The 27,901-nt window shown below is 39.5% G+C and overlaps 1 long non-coding RNA gene across 4 annotated transcripts in view; it reads right to left on the reverse strand.

Annotated features, from left to right (window-relative positions):
* The window catches only part of LOC308061632, a 158,597-nt gene that overhangs the window by 109,003 nt on the left and 21,693 nt on the right, over nucleotides 1-27,901 (reverse strand). The window contains exon 3 of one of the 4 annotated variants that reach the window (XR_013927304.1): nucleotides 2,208-2,313. The exons of the other annotated variants lie outside the window; for them this stretch is intronic. This is a non-coding gene — a long non-coding RNA (uncharacterized lncRNA). The remainder of the gene's footprint in view (nucleotides 1-2,207; nucleotides 2,314-27,901) is intronic. 4 annotated transcript variants of the gene reach the window in all.

Genomic DNA, 27,901 nt, shown 5'->3' on the forward strand with positions numbered 1-27,901 from the left:
GTACACTATGAGAAAAAAAAGTGGAGATGCATTTTTACTGTTAGATCAAAGCAAAGATTTCCAAGAGGATACAGAAGTTGCAGGGGAAAAGAAATTAAGAAGGCTTCTCTGCTTCAGCACTAAATTTCTGCTAAAAATATGAGCTAACGAGACAATGGATATTTGAACTACAAATAACCAAACACTCATTTGGGCTGTCTGAAGCCCAGTTAGCTGCTATTTCAAATCATGATGGAAACTTCATCTTTGGTCTCTCACATAACTCTTCTGATCATAAGCCATTTAATAAAACAGTGGAATTTCTTTCTTCTTTCCCCTGAACCACTTTTAAAAGACTCTGACGCACCTTGATGTGATATAACAAAATTGTTTGCTGCCCAGCTCTAGCTGAAGCTGAACCCTGAGACAAACTTCATGTTCACACAATACTGAGTTTAGTGTTCCACTCAGGAAAACTCCAGCGGGCAGTGACCTTGTTTTAAACGTTTTAGCAGGGACTCTAAATACAAAGATTTTTACTAATATTCTCAGGTGGAAAGATTTACACTTTATTACATGGGTACAGACAATTCCATTCAGCAACAAACTTCTTTAGGGAGACATTTTATTCAGAGATTCAAAAAATTTACTATTAGATCACCTAACATAAAAACTTCCCGAAGTTATAGAAGCTGTCCCAATTATGCTGAGCTTTAGCTTCATCTCTTTCCTGCATCTTTCTTTGGTTTGAATCACTTTTTATTACTTTAAGAACTACAATCCCATCTCCTAAATTCATCAGTCATTTCACGATGGGCATTAATTGGAAGCCTTCACCACAGCCTCAGCCTATAGGCTCATGCTCCTTCACTAGCTAGCAGGTGGTCTTCCCAGAAGAAAGAGATTTGCAATCAGTATCTCAGAAGATAAAACCACACAAATGTGAATCACCAGCTTTTTTAACTTATCCATGTAACACATTTGCTAAAGCTAACATTGTAGTAGAAAGCAAAAGCTCTTGCTACTTCCACAGAGCTTCAGCCTGGCTTTCTGTTCTGGGGATTAAGACCACCACAGGATGCCACTCTCCCCCTCTCTTGGACTTGTAACTCTTTAAAGATGCTGCCTAATAAGATTTTAACTCTACAGAAGTCAAAATGTCCAAAAAGCAATTGAGTTCCTCAGAAGCAAGGCAATGTGCAAAATAGGAGGTTATCAGCCCAGCGAGTAACAAAAATCTTGCCTGCATTTGTAATGACTATCAAAGCAGCAGTGGTATCACTTGTGCACTCCTGGCAGTTATGATAGATGTTTTGTACATGTATGTGTAGCATTGCACAATACGCAAAGAGGTCAAAATTCTTTAAGATAGACAAAGCCAGGTTCCTAGTAATAAAAGAATATTGCTTTAAAATTGTAACAAATAACAGCCATAAGAAAAGGAAGATAAATGATAGAGACCCACAGCCCCTCTCATAGTACATGGTATAAAGGGGAAAGAACACTGGCAGCTTCATGAAAATCTGACAGCAACCTTTGGAGAAAAAGCAGCTGGATGAGGACAAAGGACAGTATGGGCAGAACCTATTAACAGCTGCAAAATGGGAACTTCCCTAGAAATCACCTGTGGTACTCAGGAAAGCACAATGCTAAAGACCTTTCCTTGCTGACTGTGCTTTATATTTCTGTAACTATAGCAGTAACTAACTTATTTGGAAATTCTCAAAAATCTTCATGTGTTTCTAAACAAAGATTCAGAGCCATATGTTTTCAAATCTTTCATCATTATCTCCATCTGTGGGGCCTAGCGCTTGTATTCAATTGTATTATTTTAGTGCCCAAACCAAGAGATTATCAGTTTTCAATGCCAGGAGAAATCACTGCCCATAACACAAGCACAGTCAGTGGTTCCCACGTGGCTTTGAAAACATGGGGTGGGGTGGATGCTGCACACCTCTCATGTTATAGTTTAAGTATGTGTGTCTATAAAATGAATAAATAATTGCTGAAAGCTAAAAAGATTTCTGCTGGCTGTGAAGTTACTTTGATACTGTTCTGAAAATCTCAATTGAGAAGGTCAGAAATGGAACAGAACTGCTTATAACTCTCAGCTACATGTATGCCCATCAGCACAGAGGGTGTTTAGTTGCTCTTTATAACATTCCAACACTTTATAATGCAGTTAAAGTTTCTTATTTTCACAGTAACATGCACATTACTTTTCCTACCTTGATTTTAAGTCCTCCCAAAAATTAAGGCGATGAAGTGTCTATGCAGATCTTGATATCTTATATCTTGAGTTTGCATTTGCATTTCAAAACCAACCCTGATTCACTAGGAAGAAGTGATACAGGACATGAAGTAGGAAAATCATTCCTTTTATTATAGCAGGAGAATACCAGAAGAGGCAGGACAAATATAGGACAGACTACTGCAGTACCTTATTCACAGCAAAATAGAGAGGGACCTGTATTCTGAATGACAGAGAGAACAGCCAGTGCAGGCACGTGTTGTGCTGTGTTCAGTGCTGTGAACAAATTAGGGTATTCAGGATCTGGAGGATTCTAGCACAGGCTGAGATTGTAAAGGAAGGAAAACTTTAAAAAACAGCAAACTGGGACACAAAAAATAGTCCCATCTTTCTTTTGATTTGTCCTGCAAAAACAAAGAGATAATAGTTTCCTTAGAGTCAGACACTGAAATTATTGGAAAAGTAGGCATAACCCCCCACCCCCACCTGATCCCGGAGAATTACAGATCTGTACCAGTTGTATAATAACCCAGGGTAAAAATATGTCAGTTAGGAAATCTGTAGCTTTAAAGGACTGCAATAGCCTCACCCCTGCTGGCACAGAGGGTTGCAAATAATTTGAATAATTGCTGCAGAGAGCAGATGGTAGAAATACTCCATTAGAAGCATTCCAAATATAGCTTAATTCAGCAAAGGGAGTGAAAAAAGTAGACAAAAAGTTCAAAGGAAACCTGGAACCATCACCATCAAATTAATATTAACATTAACATTATTAATAATAGTAGTAGTAGTAGTAATAATAAATAATGAATAGGAAATTAATGGGGGAAAAGGATGCTAAAATTGGTATCTTGGGCTATTGCACTCTAATGGATGCTACCAGATAAAAGCATCCTGGTTTGCATCACCACCATTTCTGAGAGTACTGCTACAGCTAGGCACCATCAGTCTGGTGCCACATTATGTTATTTCTGCCTTTGGCCGCAGCACTGAACCAAAGGGTTCTCCAGAGTTTACCAATTCTTTTCTGTCTTTGCACATCATTATTGGATGCTTGGGTGCTTCTCAAGGATGAGAAATACTCAGCTTCTTGCAGTGCAGTAACCTCCTCCTTCAAGGCCTTGCCCCAGGGCAAAGACCCATGCAACTCAGGGTTGAAGTGAGTTGTTCATCTGTATGTTCCTCTTTTTCCAATGGTAAAACTGCAAGACAACATGCCCTGCAATGCCTGGGAATCCTAGACAGATCACAACAGCAGAAATGGGTCACAGAATCAGTGCTATAAAATAATAAATCGCCAACACTGCAGTTCTCAGGTGGAACTTTGCTTTTGTAAAATCAGGGATCTGAAATTGAGTGAACCTTGCCAAATGCCCTTCCTCAGTGCTGCTATGAAAGTCCATCATATTTGACAGATTAATAAATTTTGGTAAGACAGCAGAAGAACCCACATCTGAGGACACATAAAAACATTTTGATACAGGTGATAAAAATACACTGCAAGATGAAGAGTAATTTGGTTAAATTCTTTATAGACTACTGATCATTAATTTGAACTTATTTTCGCTACTCTAAAAACAAGTATGAAAGAGAGCTACATAGTTCAATCAATTAATTAATCACCTCATATGATCTTGAAAAAAAGCACAAATCAAACCCCAATGTAGCAAATGAAGTTCACAGTGGCTAAAATATGTGACATTCTGCAAAATGTGCAAGCCAACAAACAAGGCTTTGTACAAAGAAACAAAGGGAAAGACATAAAATGATACAAAACCCATGTCTTTTGAAGGTTGCCTCAAATTCTTGTGTTCATCATCCTAAGTATAATTTCACATAATACTCTGTCTAAAATAAATCACTACAGTTCACATTGCAGCCTGTTTTAGGTACTTTAAAGACTATAATAGGAATAATGGGTGTACATACATCTGGAGAAAAATAAATCAGAAATGTTGCCAACTACATCAGAAAACATTTGAACCTTCTGCTTATATCTGCAAAATTTGTCACACTCACAGCTTTCCATGCAGACATGCAAATCACAGCATTTATAGTAGCAAACCTGACTTATTTGCATGTGCTTCTCTTTGGAAGTAACTTTGCACATGTAGCCTTTTCATTTGTGTACACAAATGGTATTGCACAAGGCATCATCTTAGAGACTTCACACGACAAGAGCCATGCATATCCATTACCACAGTGCATACTCACTGCCATCTCTTGCCTTACTAATGTTTCTAAGATCCACAGCCAAAAACCAGCAGAAAACAATACAGGCTAAAAAAATCCAAGGGTTTCCTGTATATTCTTAAGCACTGAAGAAAGCTTGAAGAAGATCAAGCACTTCAAATACTGCAACCTGCTTCACTGGAAGTATTTCTAATCAAATCAAACATGAGCAGAATAAATTATGTGAAGAGTAATGAAGTCCATGATAAAGATTGCTAGATTTCAGTGAGTGGTCTGCTACAGCTTCTCTAGTTTCTCTTTTGTAAATGTCACTATCAGCTGCAAAAATAGCTCAGTTAGAAAGAAAAAAAAAATCTGTGAGAAAATATTGGCAGTGTTTAAAGCTGAAGATACTCATATTTTACAAATAAAGTGCATTGCAGAATATTCTTACTGTACTGAGAACATAAGCATAAGCCCCAAGACAATGGTTAAGGGAACATCCAAATATGAAATATTGTGGTAACAAGACTGGAAAACATGGTCAGTGTTTGAGTTTGTAGTGAAACAGCTGGAATGATTTGGCAGAAAAGTGCCCACCAGAACCAGCTGGAAGGATACCACAAGGAAAGAAACCCTCTGGCGCACCTACAGAAACAGAAGCTATAAATCGGCTTGCAGGTATTTTACAGCCTTCCCCTTATAGCAATGAGCTCTGTACGCAGCACAAACAAAGGGAGAAAAGATGACAAATGGAAAAAGGGAGGGAATAAGATCATAAATGCCCATTCCTACCCAAGCCCAGACAGCGAACTGCAAACATGCAGCAATCCATCCCAACACTGCTTCCAGCACTTGTTTCCACAAGGACTCAGATATATGCCTGGCGCTAGCAAAAGCAGCTGGGCACCCCAGTCAGAAGCACAAGAAGGCATTTTGACACACATTTGTGAAGAAGCATGCTAATTTTAACTTTGCGCTTTCTTCACATCCCTCTGCCGTGCTGTCTCCTTGCTGTGCATTGCCACCTGCAGGACAGCCAGGCGCAGCCAGCGGCCCTGCTGCTGCTTCTCAAAAAAAGGCTCAAAAAGCTGCTTTCCTCGCAGCTTTTAACGATCATTTGTTTTAACGAAGCCGTTGAAATCAAGAAGCCAATTGCACATATGTTTCTGTGACCATGAACACGTTGCTGGGAAGTCAGCACTGCTGCCTCCAAGCCTAAAAAGCCACAGGGGCAACCGGTGATGGTCATCGCGACCTCACTGCCTGTGATGTTCCTGCAGTTGGGAAGTCCTGGGCAAAGCTAGGGAAATAAACCATTGACTGTGAAAGGGGAGAGAGGAAGACGAGATATTTCTATTTAAAGATGGATACAGGATGTACGCAATTTAAAGGAAATGCTGTATTAACTGGCTTTCAAAAAGTCCAGTTTCCCCAGGGTGACCTAACTAAATCTACCAGCCAGCTCCATGCCACCTGGAGACACCAGATACCTCGAGCACTTGCTTAAGATGGGGGAAGGAGAATCAGTGACTACAAAAACATACTTTATGATATACCATGTGGAATCCCAGCAGTACTGATCACGAAGGCAAAGCTTTCACTGATCCATATGGCTATCCTGCTATAGCCACAGTCTGTATATAATGACTACGTGAGATTTTTCCCCTAATTGAGGCTCTGTAAATGTCAAGGGCAAAAAAAGATTGGTGCAGAAAGCTGCTCCAACGGTTTCATGCTGCACATGGGGTGAAAGCGCAACCTACTGAGGACATGCTGGATAAAAACAGCAGCAGTTTCCCTGTTACAAGGAGAAAGTATCTGCACTGAGTCTCCAGAAAATAGATCCTTTCAGCTATTGTTAACTACTGCAAAGAGAAAAAGGTTTCATACAATCCATTCGAACAATGAGGATGTTAAGCTTCAAGTCGTAGACATGAGACAAGAGTCCCGGCTGGGCTGAGTAAGTCGTGAGCAGTGCACAGCGAGGAACTGTCTCACCCTCCCTGGAGCACAGTGCAGCTGGGCTTCGGGAAGGCTGCAAGGTCTGCCTGGAGGCAGAGCTGTCTGGTGTGCTCTGCTCTTACAGCACCTCGCACAGTCGGGTCCTGTTCTTGACAAAAGACCAGAGGCACCTCACATCCATCACCGTCATCACCACCAACTGACACCAAAAGAAAAAAAAAAAAAAAAAAAAAGAAACTAGCAAAAGAGGACAAGGAAGCTATAAACTGCACTGGAGCCACTTGTGCAATGCTGATGCAAACAAGGCAAATGCAAATCTGGGATGTATAGGTGTGGACAGACAGACAGAGGTGGCAATTTAGGAAATTAAGTTCAGCAGAAATCAGCAAGACTGATAAACACAATATGTGAGGAGAGATTATAGAGCAATGGGACTGGCTTAGAGGCATAATGAGAGATGTGAAATACTGTCATAAACATGGCAGTGATTAATTATTTTCTGTGCACCCTCTGTATAAAACAAGTTGGCAGCACTGGTAAAAAAAGATTTATGCAAGGTGTAGGAAAAATCTATCTGTTTATAAGGACAGTTAAGTCCTGAAGCAGCTGGGGATGTTAAGAAAACCTTGTGTTCAGTGGTTTTTAAGAACAGATGAAGCATTATTTGGACTCTTGCCATTTGGACTTGTTCTTCTAGTTTCAACTCAAGAGATTCAATGATATCACAGATTTATCTTGCTTATTTCTTATCAGTATCTCTTTAGTCATGGGTGGATTAAAAAACCCTGACCACAATGCAACCGTAAAATGAAATATAGGAGAACACATGTGTATTATTTCTTTTTCACATTTCATGAAGCCAAAGCTATTTCCACAACTTCCAGTTTGACTCATGATTTTTAACACTGAGAGACTAGCTACACTGGAATCAAGACAAATAATAAGGATCAACAGCAAGAAACACTCAATGAGTTTTTTCAATAGGCAAACATACATGAAACCAAGACATAAGTACTGTTAAGTACATGTAGTATTTTTACATCTGTATATTTCAAATCTGTGTAATGCAGTAATGTACTTCTGTAATTTCTCAAGGAGATCCAGACCACTAGCTAAAATTTAATAGAATCACATAGCTTGAAATTGACAATTTTATAGAAAAAATATTATTTACCCACAAGATTGAAAACTTGGTGAAAAGGTTTTTCATCTTGTGGGTAAATAATATTTTTTCTATAAAATTATATAATATATATAAAAATATATTAAAAAAAACAGTGAAGGTACCAGAAATTCATTCTGAATTGTGTACAGCTGCTCACAGATGTCTTCTGCATTGGACACCTTAAGTTTCACATAGAAAACAGATGTGCCACATTTAAATCACAAAATCCAGCATTTTGTGCTATTTGGAAAGCTCAGACAGTGCACTTCAGGCTATTGGAAAGGTACTAGGAATTATCTGAATATGAACTACTACATTGTATAAGAGTTGTCACAACTGAAGTCCAGAAATAGGAAAAGAACACTAAAGGCGGTGATTTAAGAAACAGGTAACTGTTGCAAAAGATTAGCAAGTGATTTATGTATGAAGTCTTTATGAAAAAATATGTACTTTGGACATTTTACTTTCCATGCAAATTTTGGGTTCTGATACCTCTGCCAGGGCCAAGACTCTGACTCAAATTAGCCCTTTTTGCTTTGAAAATAGGAATTCATTTTTACTGACTCAAGTGATCTACAAGTCAGATGTATGGTTTAAGCAACTCATTTAAATTGCCTGTAGAAACAAAGAAGATAGGCATTTGCAGGCATCAGTTCATCTTACCTTATTACATTATGGTTAATGTTAACATTACACCAAGATGATCCAAGTCCTGGAGAGGCTTACTGGTCTGCTTAGGTTATAGAAGCACAAAAACGATGGAGGTTCCAGTTCCAGCTCATCCCTGCCCCTACAGAGGCAGCTGGTTGAAATACCAGAATTTTTCTGTGTGTTTCTTTCCTGGACCCGAGCAATGGCATGGGGCATTTAGACATCATGACAGGAAATTGCTCTCCCTTCTGCAACATCACAACCTCTTCAATGCTCCCTTACAGAACTGAATATTCAGAAAATGAAAGATGCATTTCCAATTTGCAAACTGATTATTTAGAGCCCGGTGCGGTAATGCATATTTAAATACCTTGCTGCCACTTGGGACACACTCTAGAGTATCTGACATATCCCTGCAGAGCTGGTATATATTTCACAAGATGTCTCTGAGACCCATTCCCTTCTGGAGGCTGCTGGAGAGATCCCCTTGGACAGCTCAGACAGCACTAGATGTTCATGCATGAGCAAATGAACCTAGCCCAAGGACAATAAATTTGGACTTCAGCCCTCTCGACTTATCCACCAGTCTGAAATGTTCAAACCATAAGAGGACATGCTGATGTAAATAGCTCTGTTGGAGTGGGAAGAGGCATGAAAAAGGGTCAGGGATGGTGGAGGCAAGTCAGCATGCTTGGCTCCAGGGACAGGGAGCACAGCATCTGTTGCTTTGGGTAGAAAGACACAGTCTGAATGACAAAACACAACATAACACAGACCTCCTTCTGTGAAGCCTCTTCAGGGTAATAATGTGATCACCTTTCACTTATTATTATAAATAGGTTATTACACAGCCCTGACTTCTCTAACCTCTACAGCAGTATTACTCCACTAGGAAAATAATAACCCAGTGGTAAATTATATTAATTCTACAAATAGTGTGAGAAATTGTGGATAACCAGAAAGGTTAATCCCTGTTTAATCTTCAGTTGCTGTGCTAGTGTGGCATAAATCTGATGGTAAATGGGGGGCAGGAGAGCAGAATAAAGCCCTTGTCTCCCACACACAATACATAGTCATCTGAAAGTTTGCCTCTGCTTTAGTGCTATAATTTCTCATAAAAGGCTTGTGAACTAACAATAATTGGAAAATCACTACTAAAAAGAATGGCATTTATCTGCCCTTTCTGGCATGTTCACTTTGGATGCAAGAGCCTAGGGAAAGAAAGAAATACAGCAGCTGAAATGCACAAACCATTTGTTTTCAGGATAGCAAAAAGGTTCCTCAAGGGATGGCTAAAATACTCAAAGGATGTATCTTCTGTACACCCAAACAACCCTTAAATAACTGTCTGTAGAACTGCAATACCAGGTAAGGAAGCTACTGAAAACAAATATTTATTCTCTGCATGGTATTTTTTTGTCCCTCCCTGCTGCTAATATTATTCTTCTGACACCAGAAGCTGCATAATTTGACATTTCAAATGTATGGCACCGTGACAATGATATATGAGGAAACATTTACAGAGCCTGGCACAAGAAGTGAAATTAATACTGAAAAGCAAATGACTTGCTTAGATTGGCTGCTGTTTCTCAGTTTGCAGGGTGAATATTCAGTGTGACAGTTAAACTTGGGAACACAAATAATTGATAGCTTTCAAGCAATAACTGTAGATATTTACAGCCTACCTGCTTAACTACCTGTTTTCTGCCAGCACCAATGCTATTTTGCTGCAGGCGTGCCTGGCTAAATGATCAAATGTGGCTAGAAATAATGATACTATATGAATTCATTATGTTCTGTTCTTTACTTAAATAAATTCTCTTTAAAATTTCAATGAGAAAAAGTTGCAAAAACACAATGGAAGAAAACAGCCCATGTATGTCATTTCAACAGAAATTCCAAAAAATGGAAATTAATAGGGTAGCACTCCCTGAAATTCCAAAAAATGGAAATTAATAGGGTAGCACTCCCTGTCCAAAGTACCTGGTCTTCTTCTAGACAATTTAAAAAACAATTTGTGAAAGGAAAATTAAGAAACATACTGATTTTTCCTGCTAGGCTGCCTTTTCCCTCAGCCCTCCTCCCTCCCTTGGGTAGCACCTCCTGCTCATTCAGGACACATCCCCACGCTCGGTTTGCCTTTAGCTCAATCATCTTTAAAGAGTTTTCCTGAAGGTCAAGAAGAAACAAAAAGCATATATCAACATGAAGGGAAGAATAATCATCTAAGTGTGGGTGCCAAGAAGGAATCAGAAAGAAACCTATCATGCCCTGGGTAGCCGAACGACAGAGAGAAAAAAAGCATTGCACCTTAAATTCCAGTCCCACAACCAATCATTTGGCTATAATATAAATTGGCAGAATAGACTATGCAAAATTAGGAAACCACCAGCAATATGTCCAATTTCTTATCAGAGCTAATGCTAGTACAACAAATGCTTTGGTCTACATTTTCAAGTGTGTAGCCAAAATGGATAACTGTGTTGCCAAGTACCAAATGGGACTTTCCCAGATCTGTTTTCTAGGGTGACAAAAGCAAGACTCCCATGGTCTTGAGCGCTGCTAGGTTAACTTTCTGCAGGCGATAAAAGGTCTGTAATCTCCATAGAGTGCAGCTGACTCAGCAGCATTAAAGCAAACTGCTGCCTCATACAATCACAGCTAGGACTTTGAAATGGCTAGAAGGTTGTCAGCCAAGGTCTTCCTAATGTAAAATCAAGTCTCGACATACCTCCAGCCTTCTGGATCTAAAATTCCATTTGTTCAAAGGTGGTAGTATATATACTAGGTTGTAAGAAACTTTGAGCAGCTTTTGTTCACCTATGACTCTGAATGCTTCAAGACCTCTCCAAGTGAAGGAGGTCACAAAGCAAGGACTGCATACTCTGCTCCTATTTGGCTCAATCTCAAATTAACAAAATCCTGATGCTCAGTTTCAGGGCCAATGTTAATTCATATTACCCTTATTATATTAAGTTTTTCCTTAATTAAAAAACCCAAACACTGGAATAAACAATTTTTGTCATATTCTAAACAGCCAGATCTGCCATCAAACATCAGACTGCGTTTTGAAACTTTGATAATAAGAAAATAATCTTTTCTTTATATCAGGTCTTTTAATGTCCTTTAATAAGCTCTGTAAGTCTTAATCTATATTTTTAGTAACTGTTAAAGAGCTCATTAACTGATCAGTTCATTACATAATGACAATAACATAATTTATTTCTGAAGTGGAAACCGGAAGCAGAGTAAATCTCAGCCACAAATTTTATTAAGTCTTTACACTGAAGATGAAACCATATGGAGAAAAACTGGTTTTAGGTAAAGGGAGATTAAGTCAATTTATATTCCAGAGAGGAATACAGCTATTTCACCTGGTCCTGCGTTAAAGGTCCTTTTGTGAAGTCTCTATACAAAGTCTTTTTCCTCTTGTAAAAGGAATGATCAATAAATACCAATTTGCTTTAGAAAAAGATCTCTGTCTATAAGCAATTTCTCACTAAGTTGACAGCCCTTTTTTAAAGTCGCAAATCAGAGCTATTAGGCTGCATTTTGGTAAGACCTGTGTCCTCTAGGAACACTTTCAAAGTCAAGTGGTCTCTCACCTGTAAGTTGCATCTGAGAGTGGCATTTAAGGAATTAAAATTGGTAGTAAAGGTTAGCATCCCCACTTCGGTACTGCAGCATGGATGGCTCCAATGAGTTCCGAGATCCAGCTTTTTACTGACAAGACAGTATCTGTTCTCTTCTTATCTCAGACAACTTGCACATCAGCTTATCAGCAGGTCAGATTCCAACTCAGAAGCTTTAGACTGACATGTCTTTTGAGATAATCAAGAGAAGCAGATGAATAAATGTATTATATATGTTTATTTGTGGCAGGTTGACAGTGTTTAGCACTGAAAAGTAGGAGTGTTGTGGGAGGGAAAAACAAGACTTGCTTTCCTTTGCTTTTAAAACCCCATGCTGTCTTGTGGAACCTCCTCTGGGGTTATGATTCATTAGACTAAAAATACTATCCCAGATAAATAAGATTAATAACACCAATTATGCACCTATCTGGACCAAACAGTGAGACTGATAAGTTTTACATTATTATACAATAAAACATTTTATAAATGCTGTCGCTCAATGTGTGACACAGTCCACATCATACTCCTCTCCAGAGCCAAGTAGCATGGTGTTCAATCTGGCAGTCGTATTGCCCAACAGCAGAGTCAAGCCCAGCCATATACCACTGTAAACTACATTGGAGAGTGCCGGAAGTACAGAGAAAGAGATTGAAAAAGGAATCTCCTCAAGACAGTGAGAGGATAAGTTTGGGAGAGCACGAGAACATGAACCAAGACAGTGTTTACTACATGACATCCTAAAAAAATTGTCATCATTCAAAGTTATGTTTTTCATACAAAATTGTCCAGTGTAAGTCCACAGCTTGCACTTTGCTGCGGGATAGATCATCTCATCATAACAGTCTCTTCTGAACATGAAAAGCAAAACAAGCAAAAGTCACCAACAGAAGTAAGAAATTAGTACCATTTACATTGGAAGAATTCAGAAGTTGCCAGGAGAGATGTGCTCCCTTTCCTAGCTCTGAAATAAGAAGGTGAAACTCTGTAGTTTCCAAGGTAATATTGAGAGCCTAGTATTTTGCATGTCTTTTACAACCAATCACTTCCTTAAAACAATGGGAAATAACTACATAAATGAATATAGGCAAAACAGTGCACTTGGAATCCTAACAATTAACAGCTTTCCTCATAATCTGAAAGAATAATAAGCTCTTTAACATCAGACATAAAGTAAGACTGATTTGTTCAGCATAACTTGCTTGAAGCTGTTAAAGCCAAGCTGCATTAAAAAAAAAAAAAAAGAGAGAGAGAGAGAGAGATTTATGTATTCTTCAGTATGAAAAATGTCAAAAAGTATTGGGGAAAAAAACTATGTTCAGTCTCACAGGAAGATGAGTCACCATCCAACCCTTGTAGTCACTGAAGTCAGACACATTCATTACCCATTATGTTAGGGACTTTTATTTTTCCCCTATTGGTGAATAAGCACTGAATTACCCATATCACTGGGCCATCTCACTAAATGCAGCAGCTGCTGCTCACCAAAATAATCATCCAAAGTTTATCTGTGAGGGATTTCAGACATTTAAATATATGGAAGCTGCCTCTGCTAATAAAAGAGATTTATATTCCATTCTGAGAGGGGTGTACACAAATTCTACAAGTCACTAGTCGATCCCACATGCAAATACACATACTCAGTGAATGCTTGTGGTTTAAGATCCTTCTTTTCATAGAAGAGAAGCATTAGCAATCTTCAGGGGCAGCGTCAATGAAAATGTGGAAACAAGCCACTACGTGAGAACTTACAATGTTCTAAATCCTGAAATCCCCATGTTCCATATGGATTGGATTTTTAATTGATAGTAAGACAGTATTCTAAACATAAAATTTATTATTTTTAAGTAAAATTTAATTTCACTTTTTCTCTAGCTTCACTTCATACTTATCAACTTTCCTCTTTTAGTCAATTTACTCAACAGTAGTAGAATGCAACTGGTAGGCTGGATTTTTCCCAGTCTGTGTCTTTGGATGTAGCTGGTTGATGCTACCTACGTATTACCGTGTTCCTATCATGAAATCTACTTAAAATAAATAATAATCACTTCACTGTGTCACACAGAGATCTGCTTATTGATGTATCTGTGGCGTTGAGAATAAACCAATTTATATAGCATGGGTGCCACAGAACTGTACAGAAGAATCCTCCAAGCTACTACATAAAAGGTTTTTCATTTATTTTATTTGCTGTTTATATGTGGAGTTAATTGCTTAAGTGTTTGCAGAAACAGCAACAATGAGGCAGGTTCAGTCTTTTATCCAAAATAATGGAATAAGAACTAGTTATGTCACCAAATTTGACCCATTTAGGATTTGCAGCTATTGGATGTGCAATTGACTATCTCTTGTTCTATTTTTGAATAAAAATTTGTATTAATTACACGCATTTAAGCTTATATAAATATAGGCACAAAAGACACCCACCAATTCAAAATTTTTTCAATTGTCCTTCACATTTTTGGCCAATTTTTAAAGTTCTAGTTGGCTTTTATTCGGCTCTGCTTAAAACCAGAGCTCTACACACCACTCCAAAGCAAGCTGGGATACTTGCAGAGGCAGTGGACAGGGCAGGCTTTCCAGAGCTCAGTGGAAGCTGGCCAACCAAGGTTCGAGCGCTGATGAAATCAGAGCTAAGCTGTTTAACCTGACCTCAGAATATCTGAAAAAGAAATCACCTAAAAGCCTACCTGAAGTTGTAACAGCTTAGCAATTAATGTTCTCTTTGTCCCCCAACCAAAAAAAAAAAAAAAAAAAAAGCACAGACATCTAACAAATTCTATACATCTGTCCAAAGTGTATAAATATTACAAATCCAGAAGGTATCCATAAATATTGAAATGACATTATCCACATGAAATTGCTTTGATAATAGTTTAGGAAAAAGTAATTTGTCAGAAAACTAATACGTGCTGGTATGTTTGTATACTGATTTAAAAAACACAGTATTCAATATAAATACAAGAAGCTCCAGAATCAGACTGCAGCATCATTATTCACATTGCCCTACACTTGGAGAAGTACGCGGAACGTTTTGCTGCCATTGGCACCACAATGTAGCAACTGAATGCAGTGTTAGATCACTGTGCAAGAAACAGGTAGTTCACACTTTCCTAACATTTTAGTATAGTTTGATTAATGTCAAGAAGCTAGAAAGTGATGTATTCGGCATTTTCAAAAACAGCAGAAAAAGCAAGCCCAAATAATTCACCCATTTGCTTGGTAGCTGGAACAAAGATGGGCCATAGAGGCAGGTCCGATCTTCACAGAGCAAATCCCAGTCCAGACTCAGTCCTGAGCATGCTGCAAATTAAGCTGCTGTCTGCTTTGGCCTTCAGACAGTTTAAGGCCAGGCAGAAGAAACGCAGATTTCAGTCGTTTGTCAGACTCCTCTATTGAACCTCATCAATTGTGATTTTAGTACAATTCAAAAATAACTCAATCATTTCCACACAGCCAGATTTTGTCATCCTTTATGTCAGTGGAACTGCTTGCCATGTAAAGGACTCGATCACACACGGTATCTTTCTCTTCACAACTCATGTACAGTCAGAAGAAAAAAGAACATTAACAGTCAGGCCATGAATACATCATCTCAGCTTTCAACTCACTAGTGCAATAAACACATAAGAGGGACTGCAACAATAACGAAATATATTTAAAAAAAAAATTCTAAGGAATCAACTTTTATTTTCAATCTTTTCATCTTTCCCTATTCTACTGCATACCTTGCATGCTTTGAGAATGCAAACACGGATGAAGATCCCCATAATTGTGCTACAGATATGAAAGAAAAACAACTTTTATGCAACTGCCTTTGGTTATTGGAAGCAAGGTGCCTGTACAAAGCATGCTGCCTCTACCAAACTGAGCTGCAGCTGATCTTACAGAGGAAAAATGCTGTGCAGGAATCTCAGTCAACTATAAGTGAGTAGTGATTTTAATTCTGAGCATACTGAAAGACTTACAGCAGATAAAATGACCTATGCAAAGGGCAACACTACAGAAATTATTCACGTCAGAATGTGTTAAGTATCATTAGAAGTTTAGGTGGAATAAATGTACAGCATGACATAAGAATGATGATACTTGCTTTCCTGTTTCATAATCTGTTTTTCCTGCTCTCTAGGGATCTGCTTGTCCTCCAGTAACAATGTCATTTTTCTCTGCATTTCCCCCAAATCAGCTCTCAATCTACTCAAAAAAACATTCAAAAAGGGTCTGTTTGGTAGCTGAAGCCAAACAGAACCAACTCTTGTGACAGCACATGTGGCTCCCACCTGGTCCACACAATCACTTCAGGAGATACCTGGCAGACACATGACCATGTATCCACCCCAGTTCAGTAGCCTGAAACTATCACTCTGTCATGGCCAGGGTGTGCACCAAACTCGGGAACTCTGAAGAATTTGGTTCAATAGCCCAGACATGGTCTGTGGGGGCATTTCCAGTCCTTGATGCTCCTAGCTCCTAAAACAACTGTTGAGTTTACTCTAATCAGGCTTCTGGTGAAAATGTACTTTATAATGCTCTCTTTGAACTAATGGATTTAACATAACTTTAAACTACCAAGAAAAGCCCTGTTTTCTTTTCCTTTTCTTCCTTTGTGTTGTGAATAAAACTGTTTTTAATTGGCTCAGTCTGAGATAAACTCAACCCTTTAACAATACTTCTCATAAATTAGCTATGGTGATAAAATCAGCATGTATTGCATGCATTAGAATTACACTGAACTTTCTGAGTGAAAAGGAGATATTTCAAGGTCCTCTTCGATTCACATGTAATTTCACTGAAAAAAAAAAACTCCACGTGAACTGCTGCTATCTGTTGGAAAATACATAGAAAGGCATTTGTTACATATATGGCTAGATTAGGAGTCAAACCAAGGAAAATAAAGCAGCATACTCCCTAGAATACTACCCATAAATTTTGTCCTGCAAACTTGATCTACGAAGGTGCTAGTTGTAGCTACTCATGCAATTGCTCCAGCTAGATTCATATACTGATTTGGCTGAACTTTTAGGCTTTGTGAGATTTTGACTTTGTCTTTTTCTTAAATGGTCTCATATGGTTTATTCCCACATACTACCTTCTCATCACTTTAAACAAGCTGTTATTTATACTAGGTAGCTCAGATCCTTTGACTAGGAACATGCCTCTTCTGTTACGATACCCCGAACAATAAATATTAGAGCACATGGCTTAGATGCAGCTTCAAACACTGAAAGATGCACCTCACCAAACTTTAGTTGTGTAAAAGACTGGCATCAAGTCCAATGTAAACACTGAGGTTTCTTCTATGCAATCAGTGGAGAAAGACACCTTCAGTGTAATTCATCTCATCTATTCCAGGATAAATTAAAGCATCCACTGGAAGTACCTGCCTCTCTCCTTTAGGGGCAACCTACACAACCAGTTCAGAACTTTCCAACACTTTCAGTTAAATGAGATGAATCCCACCCTTACTGCCTAAGGCTGTACCTAATTACCAAGAAAAAACAGAGCGTGCCACAGGATTTTAATTGCCCAGCTGGGATCCTGCTGGAGCTTGCTTAGCTTCCCATTCTGCGGAAATCAAGAGCAATGGGATGCAGCGGAGGAAGCAGCCTTGTGCACTCCAAGGTCATAGCCTAAAAAGGAGCCAGGATACAGTCTCAGACAGCACCTCAGTAAGATCAGTAATGGCAGCTTACATCTATACAACCTTTCATTGCTGGGGATGTGCCTGCTCAGCATGCTGCAGTGCTGCAGAGATCCTGGAGGCTCCTTGGAACAAGCTAGTCCAGAAGCGAGGTAGCTGCCTTGACCCAGCCCCACATATCAGCTTTTCATCACAGCTTATTTGCTACTTTAATTCAGCACATTGTCCTTGTTATATGCAAACTACATGGTTCAAAGCCAGCTTGGTTATATCTTCATTTTAGATAGTCAGAATGCCTGGAAACTCACACAGACTTTACTAGTTTGTACTTTAAAAGTTGCCTCCACAACTAAAGGATTGGAAACACATTTTCCCTGCAGGAAAACTTATTTTCTGGAGCATAGTTGAAGCTCATGGGAGATAAAGGAGGAGAACTGTACAAGGACAAGCCCTGAACTACAAGAGAGAGTCTACCAAACCACAACAAACAAAAATTATGTCCATATTGAGGAACCTATGTGACTCCAAGGTGAACTGGTGGAACACAAGAGTCCTTTTCCATCCCTTCAAAAATTTTGAATGCTAAAATTTTCAGTCACATGTTACAACCAGGTATTATGCAAACACTTGTACTTTTTGATCTATGTTTCAATGAAGGGGTTTCGACAGGGCAGTCCCTTTGTGACCTCCAGCAATGCCAGAGCTGCTCTGGGGACAGCTCCAAACTCTGGGACAGCTGGGGCTTGCACACAGTCACCAGAATGTGACTGTCCCATTCTGCACTGCTTGATTTCTTCCAAAAAGTGGTACAAATACTGAAATTAACTAGGGGCTTTTCTGACAGTCAGTGAATATAGTGCTCAGTGGTGAGCAGGCTGAAGCCTTCAGCAAAGCCTGAGAGCCTGCCTGCTCCTACCTGGAGGATTACACTTTAACTCTGTAAAAATACCATTTGTCTGCAACTACCTCAGCACCTTTATTGATCCCAGGTCCTTGAGATTAAAGCAGCAGGTAAGGTAGGAGCTGAAAATAATGTATTTTCTTTGCTGCATTTTACCTACTTTTCCTGGGTCCACAGCCTGTTCATACATCCACCGGAGAGCAATGCCCTTGACCTTCCTGCAGGATCAAGACCAGAGTGAGGAGCTGCTACCACAAAGTCCTTTCCCTCCAGCCTCATACCTACACCACAGCCTTCAGTCTTGACACGAAACACGAACACCGAGCTCACACCTCTGCCACAGCAATGCTTTGGAGGAACAGCAGCTGCCTGCGGCACAGGCTGCAAGCAGCCAAAAGCCTCAGTGGGACATCAGGCAAAGGATTTCCAACTACAAAGAAGGAATGGAGGGATGCATTTCCGTACTGCACACACTCACTGAAAAAAGAATTTAAATTAGCTGCCATTGGTTTCTTGAGGTCTGAAGACTGTGAAGTTTGAAGGAATTCATATTTATTCAAGCAACACCAATGAAGAGTGGGAACTAATATCAGCACATGACTATCATCAACCTGTCTGTATGGTATATATACTGTACATCTTTCCTGCACATCTCCATCTCTGTGTTTTGTTGGATTTAGCCTGTACATTGATTAGGAAAGAGACTTGGTCTTTCTGCACATCTGCCATCTCCAAGTAAGGTTATTACCATAAAATCCTTAGCAGCAAAGGCAGAGTCACTTGGGAGACTTCTGACTCACACTTTACATTGAAAGTCAATGGTGCAATGACTTTTTGTGCTGGTTTTGGCTGGGATAGCGTTAATTTTCTTCACAGTAGCTAGCATGAGGCTACTTTTTTGTGGATTCCTGCTGAAAACAGTGTTGATAATACAGGAATGTTTTCATTAGTGCTGAGCAGTACTTACACAGAGCCAATGCCTTTTCTGCTTCTCAACCCACCCCACCAGCAAGGAGGTTGGGGGTGCCCCAGAATTGGGAGAGGACACAGCCAGGACAGCTGACCCTAAATGACCAAAAGGATATTCCATACCATATGACGTCATGCTCAGCATATAAAGCTGGGGGAAGAAGAAGGAAGGGGGGAAATTCAGAGAGATGGTGTTTGTCTTCCCAAGTAGCTGTTACACGCGATGAAGCCCGGCTTTCCTGGGGGTGGCTGAACACCTGCCTGCCGACAGAAAGTGGTGAATGAATTCCTTGCTTTGCTTTGCTTGCGCATGCAGCTTTTGCTTTATGTATTAAACTGTCTTTATCTCAGCCCACAAGTTTTCTCACATTTCTCACATTTCTGATTCTCTCCCCCATACCACCAGGGGGGAGTGAGTGAGCAGCTGAGCAATGCTTAATTGCCGGCTGGGGTTAAACCACAACACTTTTTCACAGTACTCACAGGCAGACCTCAGAGTGACGTGGAACTTACCTTTGAGAGAGAGAGAGAGATTTTGGCAGTATCTGAGGGCAAGGAGCAGTTTAATAAACTACAGCACATAAGGCCAAATGCTCTACTTCCTAAGTGCTGTTCATGGTGTGCAGAAAGACCAGAAATGAGCTCTATATTCCCCTTCCAGTTATTCCCCAGGCACAGGGACCTCTCAACAGAAACAGACCCTCAGTATCACCTTTCCAAAAAGCTCCAGAAACAGTGATGAGAACTGACAGGAGCACAATGCTTTCTGGGCAGTCTCCAGCTGACATGGAAGCTATTGCAAACCGGTAAAATTCCTGTCTTAGCTTTAACTTTCATACTGTGCCACCACCAATAATGGTAGCCGAGCAATCTTCCTTTCTTCCCTTTCCCCATAGCAGAAGAGAACACATATCAGAAAGATTTGATCTTTTGTCCACCAGGCACAATAAAAGAATTTGCTAGAGCCGGATATGCGTTTCTGATGGTTCACTGAAGTTATATCTGTGCAATAAAACTAACATTGAATTATGTATTCTAAAGATGATTTGGTATGATATGGAAAAGAAACAGTATTGTTCTATGGGCTTCTGAGCACAACACGTGCTAAAATCTTCCATTTTCACCATCACAATAAATATATTAGTCCACTCACCGACACCCATTTCAGAATATGTAAAAGTCCTTTATAAAATTTACCCTGCTGAAGCCTGATACACTATGTCAATGAAATCCCAATCCAGTTTATTTAGGACCTGTATGAAAGGATTCTGTGGTACATTAGCATGTTGATGCCTCTCAGCATGAATGCAAAAGTCAGCCACTGAATTAAGCTGCCCTGTCTCCCAGTACAGTCTTGGAAATAAATGTCAGGCATGCTTTCATCTGTACTCAAATCTGAATCAAGTTGTCTAAAGGGAAAACATACCCTTTCACATACTTATTCACCTAGAATAAAACGCTTTATAGATGGTACATGAGACTGGGGAAAAAAACATGAAGAAATTAATTCCAGCTCTGACAGGAGCACTTTTTTTTTTAATTTATGGATATGCACACATTAATATCTCTGCCTTGTTTTAAATGTCTGATGGAAACTGGCTTCACAGTTGATGCCACATCTTGGTCTCATGGGGCATAAGGAGAGAACAGCTTGATCTACAAACAGAAGTGCAATTACAGTCAGTTACATCATCCTTTAATTTTTAGTAACACGGGACAATCAATCATACACTGGAAAAGAAACACCAATGTGTTTTCACCAAGGTGAAAAATGGTGCAACTAAAAAGAAATAAAGGGAAGCCTCAGTGGCTTTCTAAGCAGTTTGGGGGTGTGGGTGTGGTTGTGGAGGTGATTCTCAATAAGATAGATAAAGTAGGCTTGTGCACTGTCTGCCAGAAGGATGCCTAGCTGCGCACACAGAGTTGATCCAAATCAGATTCAACATACACAGTCCCTGAAGCAAACACTCAGCTGCACCAACTATAACTCAGATTTTTTAGAATACAAGTACTAGTAACAGTTTGTTACAGTCTCTTCCCTGTATAACTAATATATTAGCAGATTTTTCTTTTTAATTATTTTGCTATTTGGATAATCCTAATCTCCACTATCCTCATATGGCTCCTACCAATCATGTATTAAGGGAAAACATATGTTTATCAATTTGTTCAGTTTATTGATGTATTTCTTATAAGATTACATGAATGTATCCTCAACATTCAGGAGACATGCCTAAGGGCAGGCATTTTGTTTATACACAACTTGATTAAAACTAAACATAATGCAACCGTTCATAGGTGATGAGACTGCTAAAACAATCGCCAGCTCCCTTCTCAGTACTGGAGGGAGAAACAGGATTCAAAACGCAAAATGAGTTTCAGACTTAAAAATGAAATCATGTGAGCCATTCAGACCTAGTGTAAATGCCACTGAATGTTAAATCAAACAGATAATCTTCCCCCCAGGGGAAAAAAAATAAAGTTTTAAATTAATCTCCAAGCATGGGATTAAATCAGTAAAATTACAGTTTAGCCTCCCTTCCACCAACTCCAATCACAAACAGCCCAATTCTGCAGAAGACCAAGCAGCCACCTCTCACACTGATTGCCATTAACGGCAATAATGCTTGCCAGGAATGCATCTAGGGTTGTTATTTATACCATGGTTTGCAATAAGGAAGTAATCATACTCATAACCAAATACAGAATCAAAATATACTTATTTCGCATTTCAGGGCTAAACACAGCAAAAATCCCTTTCCAGCACTGCTTTTTCTACCGCAGTGAGAGTTTTAGTTAAATGATGGCATTTCTCACAGCATTTATGGTCAGCACTGACTGGCAAAGAAACCAGCCCAGACTTGACTCTTCACTGCACTGTTCAGTCTACCGTTAGCTTAGCAAGATGGAAACAGCCACGACCTCACTGTCACAGTTTCTCAGACTGTCTGACAGTAGTTGCTGACTCCTTTGCAGGACAGTGAGACAAAGTCATTGCCGTTTTAATAGGATTGCAGAGCAGTTTCACATGCAGCCCTGGTACAATCATGCTGAAATCAAAGAAATAGATCATAAATTAATCCTTTAGTGTAATGCATAGTAATCTTAGCCCACCCACCAGACACACTGTGGAGCAGAACTGATGCAGGTGCTGTGTGCAAGGGAACAGCCTGAAGAGCGACACCAGTGTGTGAAAGCATTTGTGTAGACATTAAGTCCTTTCTCTGAAGAGAGCCTAAGCCAAAACAAAATGTTCTCGCTGTATGGTGGTTATCCAAAGTGGCCTTGCACAAAACACCCTTTACAACCATTTCTCACTCAAGCCTTCAGAGCTCTCCTCCCTGGTGGTGTCCCTATATAATGTACAAACACAGGCACACTCTCAAGGGTGCTTCTTACCTTGAACAACTTTCTGTCCATGATACTGGTTCAGGAAAGGATTTAATGGCATATATCTATTCTTTTTTAAGGAAACCTGGAAACATGTACCTGAACTACAACACTCTCCAGAATAAGTTTCTTCTAGAAGAACAGGATGGGAGAAAGGATGAGCCACCAACCCTCCTCCATCCTTGAACAGACAGGGAAGGAGGTTCAAAGAGATGAAGCAACTTGCCAAGGACCAGTCAAGAAGTCTGTGAAAGAGCTGGGCCCTAACACTAGATGCTGTTAATCAGTTTAATTCTTTAATGCCAAAACATTTTTTCTATTAGAAGAGTCATCAAAAATTACACAGGTATTTTTAGTATGTAATTGGATAGAAGTAGACAACAGTCAGGTGAACGTTATACAATACTCCAAAACCAAGAAATCATACCTCCATCACTGGAAAAAAAATGTGAAAGCTATGTAATGTTTTACTATGGCATCCTCATTTTATAATGTTCAGCCCACTGATCCCATGGAAAAAGCTACTATGAAATCATTCAACAGAGCAAGACTGTAAGAATTATTAGGATCTGCAAAGTATTACTAAAATTATTGCTACTTAAAAGTTTCTGAAGCATATTAAACATCTGTACTACTGTTGTGTCAAGAATTTGAAACATTTGTACCTATGTAGTACCTCAAGTAAACAGAACCACATCAAAGGAAATAACTGACAAAACCTTCTAAGTATACAATTTAGTTCACAGGCATGTTTTTACTATTTTTTATTCCTTGCAACCTCTTAGTAAGTTTTTATTTTAAAACAAATTGCTCAAGAACTTGACTTTATTCTTTCACTTCAAGAAAAATGTGTAAGAATTGTTTCAACACTCTGTAAAATTGTAAATTTGTAGATTTGTAATTTCGCATCTGTAAATTTGTATCTGTAAAACAGACCTTCCCCTTCAGCTAGAATGAGTAAAAGGACACTTCCCTTATGTCAGATTTTATCAGCAAAACATGTAACTTTCCTCAGTTATTTTCATTTCTCTTCTCACCTACTCAACAAGTTCAAATTACACAATTGGTAAAATTGAGAGTCCCATTATCTGAGTTGCAGGTCAATTAGTTCAAAGGCAGCTGGGAGTAATAGGCATCTTCCAGGACATGTACAGAGAAGCAATGAAACCTTCACACTTTGTTGTGGGAAGTCAGTCTGCAAAAGCTTTAAGGAGAATTAAAATGGGCAGGAATAATGTTCTGTTTCGTCAGATGCATTCAACATTTTAAAGCTGAATGGCAGAGATGCAAGCTCAGGATTTCTTCCTTGCTGCCTGCCAAGGAAGCCAGACCTTCAGCCCCTTCTTTTACTTCAGTCTACTTAATGAATGGCAACACAATACAAAATCTCTGATTCAGCTCTAAACCCATTTACAAACCATCAGCCTACAAAAGAGTGTAGATCCTGAGTTTTTTTGCTAACAAGCTAAGCCCAAAATAAGCCTATTCTTGTCTTTGACATACAGATGTTAGCAGAGAGGCACCATTTTCCCAGGGTAAATACAATGGAAAGTTTTTTTATGTAACTGGTGAAGCTGCAATGAGCTCCTACCTACCATTATCATCAAGTCTAAACATCTATGATGACATCTATACTAAATCTTCCAACTTTTAAAATCACAAGTTATATCTCTTTTTCTCCTCCAAAGAGTCATTAGATGCCTAACACAAAATTCAGTTTGAAGACACAGATCAGAGAGCTGGATGAAGATCAGGCCTAGGCCATATTCTCAGTTAAAAGGATGCACTAAGGAGCTAGGTGAAAAAATGTTAAACTTAACTCAATTTCTGACAAATGTTCAATTCATGCAAACATTACCACAATGAGGCATTTGTAACTTTTGTGCTGGAAACATGTCTTAGATCTGTTTGCCATTTCAGAGGATGGGTGAAGAATGACCTAACAGGAGAGCAACATGGCAAATTATATTGTGTTGGCCTCTGAAATGAGGGACAATTATGTTTCTCTGGCTTGGAACAAGGACTTAAAGCAGAGATTCAGACCTTTACCATGATGAACTTTTAGTGTCCTAAATACCTGAATAGTTTCTGTACCAAGATAGCAGGTTTCTGGGTTTGCTCTCATTATTTTCTAGCAAATTTCAAAATACCTGGTTTTCCCTACACTAGACCAAGACCAACAAGAAAATCTAGGTTCAAATTATATTTTGCATACCCAGAAAGCTTTGCAAACCCAGCTCATAGCTCACCACCCGCACTCAGCCCCGGCATAAGTGATTCCATCAACTTGCACAGATCTGTGCTTGTTTTCACAAGGTCTGATTTAACCCTGACCTCTAAACTGCTCTTGGACAGACCTCAGAGCTACTTCTATTTAATATTTTGTACCATAAGCAACTATTCCACTATTCAGCATCAATTTAAAATCAATTGCACAGCACCACAGTCAGCCAGTTATCTAAATATACCCCAGATAGGTAAGGCTCAATTACACTGGATAAGTGAAGAATACATAGAAGAGATTCATCACCAGCTCAGATGGATATCAATAAAAGATGTAATCAGCAAAGGACTGCATGAAATATAAGAATGTGGACACATTTTGTGAGTTAATTCTCCTGTATTTCATTAAAACCAACTTTTAATCTTTTCTTAACTTTTTTTTATATTGATGAATTGGATGGGGTGAACAAGACAAGACTTTCCAATAAGTCTAAGTCTGTGTACAGAGCCCATGACCTAGCCCATAATAACCAGTGAATGTTTTTGCCTTGTTCTTGGCAGAAAACAGACCACAGCCAACACCCAGACCACTGGAAAATTTTGTCTTGGCCAGGGCCAAGGTGTGGATCTCACTGGTGAACTTCTCCACGTAGATTTCTCTTACGGTCCCCCTGGCCCTCAGCACGGCAGGTCCCGGCCACAGGGCAGCAGGTTCCATGGCTGGCACAGCAGAGTCACACCTGGAGTACAGCACCCAAAGGTCAGACCTCGGCCAAACCACCCAGCTGGTTACAAGAATGGATTGAGCAGCACCAGGATAAGCAAAGTTCAGTGTGACCAAAGAAACAGGATGGAAACTCTGATTTTATTTCCCACGCTAAGAACCCTGAGAGTGCACTGAGAGATACTGTGTAACAGACCAGGAATCTTGACTGAATCTTGACAACTCATTTGGTATATGATATATTTATTAGATACTAAGATCAGCTCAAAAGCAATGGGAGAAACATGCTGAAGGAATGTTCCTTGTGACGAACAACAAGCCAATAGCAAAAAAAAGAGATGAACAAGAGAGACAGAGACAGGAATGGGTGAGTAACCATTATACCTCTCTTCTCTTACATCATCTTACTCCCAGGAGAATTTTCTTGGGTTTAGAAGTGTTTGACATGGTTATTCTCCCTATTTGACAGTTGCAAAGACAACTGGAGTTACAAATTCTTCTTATACTGGAGTTTCAATTTTCTGCCACACACAAATGTAGAAAAGCAAGTAAAAAGAAAAATGTTTTAGGTTATCTATTGTCAGTCAAAGCCTCAAATTCACTACCTCTGCACAGTGGCGTAGTTTTGTGATTTGTTTTTTTAAAATTTAAGTGCAATAAAAAGCTTTTCTTCTAGATTCAATAATACGGAAAGATTTGGAGCGCTGCATCCAAACAAGTTTTCAGCAGTATAAACATATTTTCATCTTTTATTAATACTATTATTACTACCACTATTATGTACTTTTTTCCAAAGCTTTGTTACCTGTGTGAGTTCTGTCCTTATCTATCGTGGAATAATTTATTAGTTCTTTACTCCTGGGAAAAGGAGAGGTTTCCTTTTCTTCTTCCTTGAACATTATCTGCTCCCAGACAAAATGTAACACCTGCTGGTTTCTATCAATTACTTATGAATAGAAAAAAATAACACTATAGTTGATATTGTATCTCTTTGTGAATAAGTCAGCTAGTATATTTTTCCACAGAACATACAATTATTATCTACACGATACAATCAAACAAAATAAGGACCAAGCTAAATCCACCTTTGTAAGCAAAAGGAGTAGCAAATGTAAAAATAAGTCACTTCACAGAGTGTCCTGGCCCTAGAGATCTGCAGACAGGTGCTGGAAGCTCTGCTGGGGGTGACAGGCAGAGGCAGTGACTGCTGGTGTGATGTAGTGCCCAGCCCACCCCATGCTGTGGACCTCAGCCCTGCAGCATCTGCACAAGGGCCAGCCCTTGGGCTCACACCCTCGAGGCTGCTTACTGCTTGGGTTGCTTGCCTCCCTCTATGGGGGATTACGTGGTGTCAGGCACCCTCTGTACCAGGAAGGAGGAGAAACAGCTTAACATAAGCAAACTGGAGGAAGGCCAGCGTCACCTATGGGCTGCAAAAGTAATTCAATACCTTCGGCATCCCATTTTGTCAGGGGAAACGTGCTGGGCCCAGCTGGGGCTGTAAGCCTGTGCCTCTGTGCACATCCCGCTTTCTTCAACGTGCTCTCTTCAAATACACTCGGGTGTTCTGCAAACATTTGCTGCCACTAACACTGTTAGCACTGACCAGAGTACACTAATCAGGTGCAAACACTGTGCATTGACTGATTGTTAAGATTTTGTCCACATATATTATTGGATAATGTTTGTTGAGCATTTGGGTGACTATTATTTACTTGTTTGTTCGGAGTACTTGGTTTCTCTAATACAAATTAAAATCTACAAAACAGGAGGGAAAGAAAGAGGGGTGATTCTCAAACCAGTGGAACCCACCATAAAAGCATGAAAGCTTGCCATAAAAATGCTTTCAGGATTTGCAGACGCAAGTCCATGCAAATGCTACAAGAATAACAGCATGAAAACAATAACAGAAAAATGCTGGCACAGGCTCCACCTAACAGCTCAAAGCTTCAGAGGGAGGTTACAGAGCCACAAAGGAGCAGGCTCTTGCTCAGGCCAAGGCACTTTGGTACCTACAGTACTGTGCAACACCCCTGCAGCACAGCACATCTGGAAATCTGCTCCCCCCTAAAAACAAATTTTTTTTCTCTCATATGGAGTTAAACCGGACCTATTTTCAGTGTAACCAATATGAATAATTTATTCATATTTTAGTGATTATAATAATCTCATAGTCTTTCCTAACATAGCTCTCAACTCATACGGAGGTAGCAATGCCAGAATTAGGCATGGGTCTGGAGA

This window comes from Falco punctatus (genome assembly GCF_963210335.1).
Source record: "Falco punctatus genome assembly, chromosome: 3".
NCBI lineage: Eukaryota > Metazoa > Chordata > Aves > Falconiformes > Falconidae > Falco > Falco punctatus.